General features: G+C 41.4%; 1 long non-coding RNA gene across 1 annotated transcript; it reads right to left on the reverse strand.

The window, feature by feature from the left end:
• Positions 1 to 8634: 8634 nt before the first annotated feature.
• Positions 8635 to 9057, reverse strand: LOC143413491 (uncharacterized). The gene is made up of 3 exons (XR_013094104.1): positions 8982 to 9057; positions 8789 to 8896; positions 8635 to 8711 (listed from the first exon to the last, which is right to left on the reverse strand). It is a non-coding gene; the product is annotated as an uncharacterized LOC143413491 (long non-coding RNA).
• Positions 9058 to 11930: the final 2873 nt, after the last annotated feature.

The following is an 11930-nucleotide window of genomic DNA, read 5'->3' on the forward strand; positions in this document are numbered from 1 at the left end:
TGCTAAAACTAGATGAACTTACTTCAGCAGTTTGAGAAAACAACTCCCTTTACAGGTGCTGATAAGGCCAAGGGCACAAAACAGCACAACCATTGATGCGTTAGGTTTCATAGCGAGACACGTGAAGTGTGGTAGGATCAGTTTGTAACTTCCTCCCTCTTCCTTGGAAGGCGTAAAGGAGGAGGAGCACGACCTCTGTGGCAGCGCTGACATGACTGAACTGTGATGTTTGATGTGTGTTGGCGCAGTAATAAATAGCTTGATCACAGCTCTTTCTGTGTTGCAGACTTTATTTAAAAAATTCCACGAAACCCCCCCCACTGTGAACCTGAATTGAATATTCAGAAGACATTTGTTTAAATAGTTCTACAAATCTGAGCTGTTGGTGTGTCCTTGGATTGTGTGGTAATAATATTAGAGCCTGCAATCTTTCTTACTGGATCTCTACTATGAGTCATGTTACCTGAGATTAGTTCTATGTTTACCTGTCAGCCTGGACGAATGTGCTGTGTGAAGAATGTAAATGACATCAGATCTGAACTGCTTACATCTAAGGAGCCTGTTCATATTTAATTGTAATATGAACCAATGATTTTCTGATTGATTGCTGATATATACAGTGGGGCAAAAAAGTATTTAGTCAGCCACCGATTGTCATCATTTTAGGTGGGGGAACTTGCACAGAGGTCAGTAATTTGCACCAGAGGTACACTTCAACTGTGAGAGACAGAATGTGAAAAAAAAAATCCATGAATCCACATGGTAGGATTTGTAAAGAATTTATTGGTAAATTAGGGTGGAAAATAAGTATTTGGTCAATAACAAAAATACAACTCAATACTTTGTAACATAACCTTTGTTGGCAATAACAGAGGTCAAACGTTTACTATAGGTCTTTACCAGGTTTGCACACACAGTAGCTGGTATTTTGGCCCATTCCTCCATGCAGATCTTCTCGAGAGCAGTGATGTTTTGGGGCTGTTGCCGAGCAACACGGACTTTCAACTCCCGCCACAGATTTTCTATGGGGTTGAGGTCTGGAGACTGGCTAGGCCACTCCAGGACTTTCAAATGCTTCTTACGGAGCCACTCCTTTGTTGCCCGGGCGGTGTGTTTTGGATCATTGTCATGTTGGAAGACCCAGCCTCGTTTCATCTTCAAAGTTCTCACTGATGGAAGGAGGTTTTGGCTCAAAATCTCACCATACATGGCCCCATTCATTCTGTCCTTAACACGGATCAGTCGTCCTGTCCCCTTGGCAGAAAAACAGCCCCATAGCATGATGTTTCCACCCCCATGCTTCACAGTAGGTATGGTGTTCTTGGGATGCAACTCAGTATTCTTCTTCCTCCAAACACGACGAGTTGAGTTTATACCAAAAAGTTCTACTTTGGTTTCATCTGACCACATGACATTCTCCCAATCCTCTGCTGTATCATCCATGTGCTCTCTGGCAAACTTCAGACGGGCCTGGACATGCACTGGCTTCAGCAGCGGAACACGTCTGGCACTGCGGGATTTGATTCCCTGCCGTTGTAGTGTGTTACTGATGGTGACCTTTGTTACTTTGGTCCCAGCTCTCTGCAGGTCATTCACCAGGTCCCCCCGTGTGGTTCTGGGATCTTTGCTCACCGTTCTCATGATCATTTTGACCCCACGGGATGAGATCTTGCGTGGAGCCCCAGATCGTGGGAGATTATCAGTGGTCTTGTATGTCTTCCATTTTCTGATGATTGCTCCCACAGTTGGTTTTTTCACACCAAGCTGCTTGCCTATTGTAGATTCACTCTCCCAGTCTGGTGCAGGTCTACAATACTTTTCCTGGTGTCCTTCGAGAGCTCTTTGGTCTTGGCCATGGCGGAGTTTGGAGTCTGACTGTTTGAGGCTGTGGACAGGTGTCTTTTATACAGATGATGAGTTCAAACAGGTGCCATTCATACAGGTAACGAGTGGGGGACAGAAAAGCTTCTTACAGAAGATGTTACAGGTCTGTGAGAGCCAGAGATTTTCCATGTTTGAGGTGACCAAATACTTATTTTCCACCCTGATTTACGGATAAATTCTTTACAAATCCTACCATGTGGATTCATGGATTTTTTTTCCACATTCTGTCTCTCACAGTTGAAGTGTACCTCTGGTGCAAATTACTGACCTCTGTCATCATTTTAAGTGGGGGAACTTTTTTGCCCCACTGTATGTATGTATGTGTGTATATATATATATATATATATATATATATATTATTTTTTTTTTTTTTACATACATAGTTTTTTGTTGCCTTATGGTTCCAAGCGCTGTCACCAATCTTTGCATTTTGTTATTATCTCATGACACTTGTTTAATCAGCTACCATCTCTCCTGTGGACTTTTTAATGTCTACAGTCTCAGACCAACACAGCCCTGCCCTTCCCATATTAGATTCTTGATGAATGTGAGTTGTTGTTATTCAGCCTGGTTCAATGTGCCCCTTTTTAACTTTGAGCACCCGCCCCTTTAAACCTCTCTGCACAGCCCTGCACTGAACTCACTATCTTCTCCCTCTAACAGCCTCCACATGTTCTCACTGTAATTTCCCCTCATGAATGAATTTATGCTGCACTAATGTGAATGTTTGCAGGGAAATCAAACGCATTTCACACGCAGTACTCGAGCTGACTTACCTTTGTTTGAATGACGACTTGTACGCGCTGACTCCACAGATAAGGTACGAAAATATATCAGGCTACGTCTTCAGGGTTTCTACTCCACGGCCGTATTTCATACGGGTCCACATTTCCACTGCACGCTATTTTCTGCAAGTACTGCCGCTTCGCCTCTGGACGCAATCGGTCTCTATACAGTCCATTCTCTTTTGAGCTGCTTTTAAGCATCTTGTAATCGTCGTTCCAACACAGTGTGTTTGTTTTGATTCGTAGACCTCGAAAATGGTGCCGCGCTCCCACAATGCATTGCGGCGTGACGTCAACTCCAAAGCCCTATAGAACATGTTCTTTTTCATTGTCAAAATTATCAGGAATAAAGAAGAAAACTGATTCAAAACCTGTGGAACCTGCCAAAAAACAAGTTTTACTGCAAAGGATTTCTAGATGTGAAGGTTTTGTGGCTTTTTTCAGTTTCTAAAACAAACTCATTTGTACAGAAGGATATGAGGATGTATATGTCCGGTGGTGGGTTTTTTTCTTCTTGATTTAATGTATTCATTTATCTCTTCACTTAATCTTTCTTTATGTTTTTTTTTTTTTGATTTGGCATGAGCGATTTCCGGTCCTCACTCCAAGCCAGTTGGTGGCGGTAATGCACCACATGTTCTATCACAGCTGCGTCCGAGAGGACAGGAAACGTCTGTATGCGTCTGCAAACCAGGTAACTACACTCAGCTGAGCCTCTCTGCTAGTCGTTATTAGTTGGAGGGTTTTGCGTCACTTTCTCTCGGCTTGATAAAGGGCTGTATAGAAATCTCTGGTACGTAACACGTAACGTCATTTTTAGGGAGCGTCGCAGAGAAGTGAGGCTGTTTCTTTGTTTTTGTCGAGTTTTGATTGAAGACATGTTTCCAGTCCGTTTTTTACTCGTTTGTTTTTTCATTAATAACTTTACATTATCACAGAGAACAAGAAGGCGCTTTGTTTGTCACATTCACCTTATGTCTGTGAAGGTTCTCAGTCATCCAGGTCATCGTAGTCAAAGGAGCTTGCAAAGAAAAGCGTCTGGACTTCTTTAAGTTACTTGAAGACGTTTCACCTTCATCCGAGAAGCTTCTTCAGTTCTAAGGTCAAATGGTGGAGAGTCCCAGATATAAACCTAGTGGGAGTGACCCCCCACAGAGGGACAAAAGGACCCCCTGATGATCCTCTAATCACCTGAGCCAAGGTGGGAAACTGGGTGTGGGTCCCAATCAGCCAGAGTTTCGGGTGAGCTCATTGTGAAACCTGGCCCCACCTTATCATGCGAATTCCTGAGGTCAGATGGCCCAGGATGTGAGTGGGCGTTAAGGCGTCTGGGAAGGATCTCAAAACTGGATTATAGATGGCAGAGAGTTGGTGTCGTAAACCCCGCCTCTGTTCAAAGATGGTCGCTCACAGTGGACATAGATGGCTTCTTTCACTCCTCTTTCAAACCATCTGTCCTCTCTGCCCAAAATGTGAACATTAGCATCCTCGAAAGAGTGTCCTTTATCCTTAAGATGCAGATGGACTGCTGAGTCTTGTCCTGTGGAGGTGGCTCTTCTATGTTGTGCCATGCGCTTGTGAAGTGGCAGCCACTTGGCAGCCACAGTGATAAATGGCTGAGATGGCTGCAGCTGTACGTGTGAGGTACCTACATATTTCAAGATGAATTTGCAGAGATGTCATGTTTGGTGCTTACAGACATCACACTGCATTTTGTGATTTCGTAGCTATTGTTGTGATATTTCGGAGCTTCCCATGATCACCGTGACAGTCATTCATTTTAACATAACCTTTCTATTCCTTTCAGGGATCCTCATTTTTTTGGTACGGAAGATCAGCAGCTGTGTCGACAGGCAACAGGTAACGGCATGCTTTTCTGTTAGTACTGTAGACCTTGGTCTGGTGCTCTTTTTTAGTTTAACACAGTATTTTCATTTGCCGAAGTGTAAAAAGCTTGTTCCAGGAGAAACAAACTTTAGTGAGTTCTGCAAAATGATTCCCACCATTGCACACTCTGTCAGCCTCCAGTGTGCCCTTTTTTTGTCCTTTAACTGAAGAAAGTCGGTAGTCAGAACATATGAGATAAGTGAGATCCTCATTTTGCCTGCTTATTTCAAGATACAACATTTTCACAAACTGCTGTAGGATAACCTTGCTATTTGTCTTTTCCAACACTTCTACATTCATCCATATTTCCTTGTCTGCTTCTTTCCAGGTGAAAAGTACCTGAAATGGGTGAAAGATTTTGTTTCCAAAAACAAAAGCATGTGCGTTCACCTGAAGAAGCCAAGTGGTGCTGACCTGTGGATAGAAGAGCTTGAGAACACCAAATACAACGGGGATGATGATGAAGTTAACGCCTGGGGAAAATTCTACCTTCCCGAGATTGTAAAAATGCAGGTTATTGGTGTGGTAAAGGGCACCTCATGTCCATGTGACGAGCTTGTGCTGATGACGCGTGAGGACAAAAAGCTGTACGGCTATGACGGAGAGGAGCTGCATCTGGTGGCTTCCAGTTTCCTGGAACTATGTGACAAAACGATAGAGTATCCAGCATCCAAGCGCTACTACAATGGAGAGGCCTTCAAAGATATGATGAGAAGTTAGACTGCTAAGAATAAGACTGGGGATGCCTAGTGTTAGAGATCAATCACCCGAGCTTTTCTTTGTATTGTTGTGTGTTCTGTTTAGACTGAGGAGGACTGGAAAAAAGTTAAGATGAGTGATGTGGGGAGGAAACTGCAGGAAGAACATAAAAAGCTGGTAAATGAAACCCAGTCAGCGTTCGTCAGCCTAATATCATAGGTGGGTATTGGAGCTGAGTATCATCACTGATTTCTAGAACCTGTTCAATTCCAATTCACAAGGTCCCAATTAGATTCCATTTAATTCTTACTCAGAGAGTCAGAAACATTATAATTCTGATCATTTATCAGTACTGACACTTGTGAAACTTCATCAGAGGTGTGAGCATCACAGCAGATGCTTTTGTGTCAAAGTAACTGAGGATAAAACACAAAACCATGAAGCAGATTTTCCTGGCCTAGCTTTTTACAGTAGATAACCTTAAAAATATTATTCTGCAGTAGAACAAAAGCAGACGAGAACCACGACTCAACAAATATACATTGGCTGATGCTGCTGAAGTGATTCAGAGGTTTTAATAAGAGGTTTTAATAGAGACACAGCAGAGCATTTTGCAGTTTCACTTAATTTGAAAAAAAAAAATAAAATTTGGTATTGAACAGCAGAAATGAGGCTGTCTTGTCGGAAGTCATTAAAAAAAAATGGCTGTAAACAACGGTAGACTGCTTCATAACAAGCAAGCGAATAATGCCAAAAACAGAGATTTGAGATGGGAAACGGTGTTCTTAAAGTACACTGAGAGAGGCAGAGAGCTGTGCTGTGTTGTTTTTCTGTGTGTGTTTTAATGGTGGTGGAAGCAAACCAGCAAAAGTAAGAGGGAATTCATGACAATGTTTATGTCAAGCGAAATGTGTCTTCTTTTGCTGCTGGTTTGGTTAGAGAGAGACAAAACGTGCAGCTTCAGGATCTGAGCAGCTTTCAGCACCAACGGCATCACAGCTCAGACTTGGATTCAGGATTAAGCCCTTTATGTTTGACTGTAGTGATTGTAGCTCTGTCCTTGTTATTAATCGCTTTAGTCAAACACAGCTATTGTTTGCTGGGATGTGTATATACTTGACAGTTTGTATCTCAGAGTTATCAAAGACACTGTGGATAATCATCAAGAGATTGTTGTCCTCTTAATAATGACCTATTTGATTGTTTGTTTTTTCTTCTTCTTACAGATTCTGGTATTTGGCCAAAAGAGAGCTTCACAATTCTTGGCTTCACCTGTGGTAGAAAAATGACTGACGTTATGCAACACTCTCTAAAATTAAAGCTATGCAACGCTTTAACATGAATGGTGAAGGAGTGCATCTCTTTCACTGTCTCTTCCTGTCCTCTTCTCAGTCTTTGTTGTGGCACCTCTGCTATGTGTTATAGAAAGCACTTGGAATCATGTTCAATACAAAAACACCAAACTCGTGGGATTGCCCTAGCAAGCAGTTGGTAAAAACTAATTAAAACTGATATATATCAGCTTCACTTTCTAGCTGCAAAAGCACGTTTCTGCAAAAGCATGCAGTTTCCTGTCAGCACTTTTTGGCACAGAGTGTACTCAGAGTTAGGCCTTTCTTATATAAAGCAATATAATCAGCATATAAACATTTAAGATGATAAATTTAAAGCTCAACAGTAACTGCTATAAATATTATAACTACACATGTAGTGCTTTTGCTTAAGTAAATTATAGTTGGGATCATAATAAGAAAACATGTGTTTTTATTTTCTGTGTACCCTGGGTACAGACCAGTATAAATATGGGATTCTTCCCAATAAATGCTGTCTGATAATGCTTCATATTGCATTAAACACTAGATATGTAAGCAAACAAACAAAAACCCATAGAAGCCAGTTTTAATTATTAAATGTGACAATTACATGGAGATGGAAAGTAAACATGCTTATACACGTCTCTGTGATTACAGAAAATCCACACAGATGCTGTCAGAGCAGAGAATCTTTGATTTATCAGAATGATGAATGCAAATGATTTCATGAAATCTCACTCTTGTTCTGGGTTGTAAAATTCACCTGTCCAGTTAAACCGAATCCTTTGCAACACGGTTCTAAGAACCCTACCAACCTCATCCTCAGCTCTCTGCCTGTTATCCTTTTCAGCTGAGTATTCATCCACATGTGTTTCAACTTCTCTCTCATTTTCAAGCAAATTGCTCAGGCTCTCAGCTTCAGCACAGTTACCATATGGCCACTCTCTGAGGTCTTCTGTGTTCAAGCCAAACAAATTCTTACATGATCTGCAAGGCTTCATTCTGGCACCATCACGGAGACAAAAAGCCTCACACCTGATATTTCCAGGTACTTCAATTGTTCCATCAAAGTAATCTTTCTGGACTGTGTTTGGATAATAGGTCATCACCGCACCAGATACATATTTATGCCATTTGCTAAGACAGGAGGCAGCAATCATAATTTCCCAGCGTTAGGACCTTTGGTGGACATGGAGACTCCGCAGTACCTTTCTGATTTGTTGGTTTGGGATTTTTGAGAAATGCAGATGGTGGACGAGACGAAAGCTGTTTTTTTATTATTCTCTTCTAAGTCCAAGTCTGTGAGGAGATCTTGCAGACTCTGCTTTATTTGCTCTTCATTCTCTGAGTTATTTTGCAGGACGATCTGAAAACAGTTACAGATCTGGTCAAAGTGTTGCACCTGATTATATAGTTGTTTTTCATAGAAAGTTGATCAACATGTTTGTTTCGCTGCTTGACTTGTTTAACTATGCAGGACCATTGGATGCTTTTGATTTAGACATTTTAAGATAGGGGGTGAAACATGTCACAAAAATCTATTTAATTTTAAATCAATAAGCAAAAATCCATCTTTGTTCTCACTAATTTATAATTAAATTTGCTAATTGACCTTTTTTTTTCTATTTTGCTATGCCGGGCTGTCAAAACACGCTGAATTTAGAGTCTTTGAGCTTAACAGATCCAGCAGCTACACAGTGACAGCATCATATACGCCTTGAAGACTGTAAGCATCTCCAATAATGAGTCTGTTAGACATTATTTAGAACTAACAAATTCTGAAGCAAGTCTCCAGCTCTCCTGCAGTCTCTGTGTTTGGTGGAGAAGTATAGCTAGAAGCATATGTTGAAGTATAAGGTACAGTATGGATTTTCTTTGGATTTCTCAGTAAAAAAGCACTTTGCATTATACTTTCCTAAAAACTGGAAGTTTGTCAGATTGACTGAAAATGTGAGAAGAGTTATCTTACCATGTCGAGCACACAGGAGAAGGGACTTCGCCTGGGAAGCTGAGTCGAATACAACTTTAAAGGCCTGGGATATCTTCTCATTAACAAACCCAACACAAAAGGATTAGGGAAGATTTCTTCTGGAGAAAAGGGGATGTTGTTGATTTTGCCCAGAAACAACATGCTGTGAAGGATCTGTTGAGTGAAAACATATTTGCTTATTGTTAGTAGTGATAAACAGGACTGTCTTAAAAGTGTCAAAGGTAACACACCTCATCCACCAAGTGTTGACTTCCCGGAGTCATGTAAGAGCCCCGAACCATCCTCTTGGTAATCTTGTAGGCATTAGTTTTGAACCTCCTTTGAGAAATTGTTGTCTTCTAAAATGATAATGATCGAGCAGTTAGGGATTTAAAAACACAGGAGATCTGATAACTTTGGCTACAGCAGAGTCTGCAGACATACCTATTTTGCTCTTGGTCGGCCTATTTTAAACATGAGAGACAACATAGTTAGTGAAATGTTGATAACATACAATGACTATCATTGGTGGCTGAAAAGATGCCAGGTAACAAGTGAAAAGCTGCTACTTACCATCGCCACAGTCTAAGAATGAAACAGGAAACACTGAGCGAGTTGCCTCCATCTTAAAGCTGTTGATCATGTGATTTAAAGGAAAGCCACACCCAGCTCTTTCCTGGAATTTTACTCGACTGTAGAAAACTGCTCCATTTGCCCCGCCCACCCATGATCTTTAATATCTGCCAAAAACAACCTTTTGGTTGTCAGTAACCAGTCGATCGTTTTCGCGATTAAAAAATGACTTTTTGCGGTGGCGTTCCCACCGCGAGCAGAACTCCGGCTCAAAAACCGCTGTTTTTGAACACTTTTATTTACTTAAGCATTTTAATGGGCTTACTTTGAAACAAAGTGCGATTGAATGATTATTGTTATGTGTTGCCTTGAATTCGGCTATGCTGTCTGTTAGACAGTTGTTTTCCTTTATTGTTGTTTTTGTATTGTTTGTAGCGAACGCTACTGGAATGTATAGATTAAGCTACGTAGCCAAGATAATTAATAATTTAACTGTTGTACATTGGTTGATGATGATTTGCATTGTTACATAGGCTTGCAGAAAAATATATTTGTTTACCGGTAAACTGAATCGAACTTGATGTGCTAATGGACGTTTTTCTGACCTACAGGTCAGGTTTTGTTCCCTCCCTTTGAATTAATCTTCTTCATATTGAAGTGGCGAGCCGGTAGGACCATTCTTTGTTTCCCTCTTTCCCCCACTTAGCCGTCTTTGGATTACGGACATATTTCCCCATTTGTATGAAGCTGGACTCTAAGGAGGAATACCTTAAAAGTGAACTTTAAAAAGAAGAGGACCAAAAAGGACTTTTGCACAGAAAGATCACAGCATTGATTTATTATTTAATTGTGGGCATTTATGTTGTGTGTTGTGTTAATTATTTTGTTCCATTTCCCCTTTCCTCCATTTATTCAATATATTTTTGGTACAAGATATTGCAGTCTTTGGTCTCATCATTCACACCATCTAGGCTCCATAAAGAACTATTTCTTCTGCGCGTCAGTCAGTAAACTCATCCATTGAAATAAACTAGTCCTTAAATAACTTTGAGTTACACAGTGGCAAATGTAATAGAGAAAGACACAGGGCCACCTGAAATCTGTCGTCCTATCTGATTCAAAACCAACATGTAGGAGAATCTGGAATCTTTGATTTTGAGTTAAAAATAAAATATGGGTAAAATGCAGAAATGTTTTTACTAACATGTACTAACAGAGACTTGGAGGAGAGAGACCTAATGTTTAATAATCCACATTTCACTGTTTTACTCTTTGGTTCAGATGTGGATACTGTATTGTTCTTTCTTTGTGATTGTTTATGTTTAAGTTGTTTGTTGCTGGTTTTTAGTTTGTTTTTTGTCTGTTTGGGAGCTGACACAGTCTCTATGGAGATGGGTTTTTGGGGGGGTAGCAGGAGGAGAGAAGCTGCAGAGAGGCGTGTAAGACTGCAACTCTGCTTCCTGGTCCCAACTCTGGATAGTCATATTTTGGGGGGTTTAATAAACTACTACTGCATGATGTAAAGCTGAAGTATGACACAGCTTTATGAACCTCCTGTTATCCTGGTAGACGAGTACAGCAATAAATCTTTTACTTGAACATCTTCTGGCTCCAATAAGCTTTGAAATGTGACCATGAAGTCAGAGACACACTGACTGAAACCCACAGCTGTGACTGTGGATCACATCCACACACAGTGTAGCTGCTGTCTCTGTGTGAGGTCTGTGTATATATGTACATATTTATGCTTATATTCATATTCTCTTATTCCCCTTTATTTGATATCCTAATTCTGTGCTGTGTAAAGATTTGTCGGTGTTCTGCTGCTACAAACTGGATTTCCTGGAGGATAAACATGAGGGATTCATAAAGTTCTATCTCTCTGTTAAAATCCCCCAAAATAAATGAAATGTGAATTTCAGGCAGACGTGTTTTTAAAAGAGTCTCTTTAATGGAAAAATGTGTTTTTAAAACCAGCCAATAGGAGCGTCTGTGGATATCAGCTGAGGCTGAACTCAGGAACACCATCACATATAAATACACAGAATTAAATCACTAGATAAAAGACGTCATTAAATAAGGATCAAATCAACATGTCAGAGGTCAAAGGTCAGTCAGAAGAGGTGTGGTTAAACACTGGCAGTGCAGCGACCTAATGCAGTTTGGTTACCGCCACGGGAAAAGCCCCACCCCCTCTGAGCCTCCGCTGTGTCCTCAGCACATCCAGGAGCAGCAGGTCAGAGGGGGCGGGGCCATGTCAGGACTTATTTTAAGTAAAATTTAAAGTGGAGCGACGGCAGGAGTCACACAGCAGTAACCAGCTCTGTCTGCCAGGGTCAAAGGTCAAACAAGTCCTGCAGCTGACCCACACACAGACTTACACTGATCCACAGAGAGTGATGAATCCACACATCACTCGGCTGGAGGAAGCTGGTTTCCACACCGTCCAATCAGAAACCAGCGTTGACACTGAGACCTGTCTCTGTAACAGGAAGTCCATGAACAGGCAGACCCTCTGCAGCAGGCTGACCTGTGACCTCTGAGACAGAGGGAGGAGTTTGTGTCAGCAGGGGGCGCTGCAGCATCGCCTGAGAGCTTTAAGAACAACAGCAATAAACAGGAAGTGAAAGTCACACTTCTGTTGGTGTGCGTTATCAGCAGACCCCACCCTCTGCAGGAAGCTGAGATAAGAAGCAGCCAATCACAGAGCAGAGAGCATGTGACTTCCTGTTCCTGCTGTTACTGTGACAACAGCTCCTGGGACAGAGAGCAGCTTTCTAAAGAGGAAAGATGCTGCTGTCACCCCCGGGTGTCATGTGA

Source organism: Maylandia zebra, linkage group LG2 (assembly GCF_041146795.1).
Source record: "Maylandia zebra isolate NMK-2024a linkage group LG2, Mzebra_GT3a, whole genome shotgun sequence".
NCBI classification, from domain to species: Eukaryota; Metazoa; Chordata; class Actinopteri; order Cichliformes; family Cichlidae; genus Maylandia; species Maylandia zebra.